A 3255-nucleotide genomic window follows, 5' to 3' on the forward strand; every position below is an offset into this window, starting at 1 on the left:
GACCCTGATATTCACATCAAATAGGAATGCTTAGACAGCTACTAAGGTTGTGGGTTATAGAAGAAAGGACAACAAGGAATGGCTGACGTCTAACATTTGGCCGAAAATAGAACAAAGAAAACAACTAAAGGCCAAGATGCTGAACACCAAGTTTCTGAGGCCCCAGAATGAGGCCCAAGAATCCTATAAGACCAAGGATAAGGAGGTCAGAAAGTGCAAAGAATGACAAGAGGGCCGTTGTTGAGAAGCTAGCTTGGAAAGCAGAATGGGTAGCTGCAAGAGGCAAAATGAGTGTTGCATTCAAAATCACCACATATTTCTGTGGTGAGAACCCTCCTGGAAAACCAAAAGCGGAAACAACCTACGTATCACCTTCCTCATTTTTCTTGACTGAGACACGCATCGGCTAAGACCACCTGAGACAAGCCCAGACACATCCAGCAAACTCTCATTTCCTAGCTAGAAAATCTTGACTACGCTTGACCTTGCATCTGTCCACAAGTCACCTGCAAGAGGAAATATATCGGATTGACAGATTTGCCAAACGGATTGATATGAACATTAACATCTCCAAAACCCAAGTGATGTGAATAAATTCAACACCACAGGCACCAACCAATCACTCATTGTGGACAGCAACCCTCTTGGTTTTGTCAGGTAGTTTACATATCTGGGTGGGAAGACTCCTCAGCGAGGTTAATGCATGCGACAGTAGGATATCTGTAGGAGATTACAAAAGTATAAAGGAAAATAAATTTACGAAACGTATAAACTTATAAAAGTACGAGTACGGCCACTATGGAAGTTTATAAAATAGGGGAACTAATTTGCATGCAGAGGGAATACTGATTATAATTGGCAGTAAATATTAATTTTTCCTTCATACTTTTGTAATCCCTCAGTCCGTGCTTTTTTACTGTTACCTATCTGCCAGTCCAGTAAAAATGGACTGTAGCCGTCAATGGCAGTGAATGAGTAAGTACAATAATCAAAGCAGTACTTGAAAAAAAATATATATACAGTATCTGCAGGCCTACTTCTACCTCCGTGTAGAATGTGATTTCCAAAAACATGTATGCTAGTTTAAGTAAAGACTATAAGACTCTTGAGTATTTTTGCCAACTCTGTTCACCACAATATACTTGACAAGGACAAGCGTTAGCAATCACAATTCAGTTACCAGATAAACCATTGGCTTTTCTTTTTCAAAATAACTTACAAATACTTTCAACAGTGATTCTTTGGCATTCAGTATCGCTAAAGGGAGCCCGCATACCTCATACCTGAGAATCAGTGAGATAAGCTAACAGTTAGCTTTACTCTGAGAATCAGTGAGATACGCTAACAGTTAGCTTGGCTGGCTCCCTACTACTCTTTGGTCTTTGTATTTTCAAGCTAGATCTTTAAAAAAAAAAAAAAAGATAAAAAAGAAAAGATGCTATCCCAAAAGAGCTGGGATTACATCGTTATCAGACTTGGCAGTTTACCTTCAAGGTTGTGTGATGTCAATCTAAGAAACATGGAATTGCATCAGATTAGATCACATTGCAGGAAAAACGTGGTTGAAAACGGGTGAAAACCTTAACCTTGAGGGGAAGTCATGCAGGTGTGAAAGAAAAGTACAGTAGCCCACACATAGGCTAAATGCATGTGTAGTTCTATCCTAGCCAGGAGATGTGTATGTAGCCTTACTAGCCTATAGGTAGGCGAATAATAAATGATGTTTATGTATTTATTTCATTCTCAAGGGAGTAAAAGAATACACAAACAACACTGCAGTGAGGGACAAGCACGTTTTCTTAAACATAAATATCTAAACACGTTTAAGTTTATCACTCTAGCCTTTTGCTAGCAATGAGATTTGTTGCCGAAGTGAAGCGCAGGCTCTCAGCGCAGCGATGCACGCCAACTTGATTGCACACAAGTGTTTTCACTTGTCACTTATCGTTGTTCCGCACCTCTTGTATTATATTGTCAGCTTTTTTTGCTTTTCATTTCGCTCTCTGACAGCTGAGCTCCGGCTCTTGCCGTTTGTGTGTTTCCCGTCGCTAACGTTGTTTGTTGGATTATTATCACACAATTCATTTGTGCCTGCACGCCGTCGTCTCGTACTGCAAAGTCTGAAGGCAGATGGATATGGATTGTTTTTCCCACTCGAATGTTGTTTGTACAACGGCTGGTTCGAAATACACATTTGAGGTCTACTATGAGTATGACTTTATTCAGATGATATTGTCACATTAAAAAAAAATGTTGAAATGATGTTTAATCAAAATTGCTTCTTCTAATATAATTTTATAGCAGAAAGTGTATTTATAAACACTTATATGCTCTACTTTGGATTTACTGCAGTAAAGTTGTTTTCCCAATTAAAAACTTTACTAAACATTTCTAAATCTAGTAAAGGTGTTAAAATATAGTTAATTATATGTTTTCCTCCAATACTGTATGTTTACACTATCGCATCTAAGCTACGTATACTTCAACTTCACCTATGTTTTTTTTCTTCCAGAAAAGGGTTAAAAAGGTTAAATAAATATTTTCTGCTATATTTTTTACTTACAAAGCAAACACTCATGTAACCTATTCACTTTCCCAGGAAAAAGCTTAAAATGACATTATTTTATCAATTTTCAGTTCTCTTCTGAACTCTAATTTGACTTTTATCGATGTTGTTTTCCCAGTAATACAGTTAAAATGTTAAATTGTTTCCTCAAATATTAGACACATACTGTCAAATGGCGTCGTGATTGGCTCAAATCCAGTCTATGGTCTACCCGGCCTCTCACCCAAAGTTTACTGATGCCGTTTATGTGAAATGATGTGAAATCTATATGATATATTACACCCAATAGCTGTATTTAAGATAATGTTGACTTAACTTGAACATGTTGTGGGTATTAAATACATTTAAATAAACTTTTTTTCCCCATCAATTAAATAAGGGGTTCGAATGTTGTTACAGTATAATACGAGAATGATTGCAAATTGTGTAGTAAGTGGCATCATTTGGGAAATTCTTCTGTTCCACCATTCAAGCACGGGGAATTAAGAAGAGAAGAGAAAGGGGGGGGGGGGGGGGGGAACTCCACAAAATAAGGACGAAATTGCCAATAATACAACCCACAGAGGAAAAAGGAGCCCACGCCTTTTCCTCTGGCTCGTCCGTTTCCACACACACCCTCCCCCTCCCCGCACCCGCCCCCCACCACACACACACACACACACACACACACACACACACACACACACACA

This window comes from Leptonotus elevatus, chromosome 14 (assembly GCF_054856555.1).
Source record: "Leptonotus elevatus isolate MCC_2025b chromosome 14, RoL_Lele_1.0, whole genome shotgun sequence".
Lineage (NCBI taxonomy): Eukaryota > Metazoa > Chordata > Actinopteri > Syngnathiformes > Syngnathidae > Leptonotus > Leptonotus elevatus.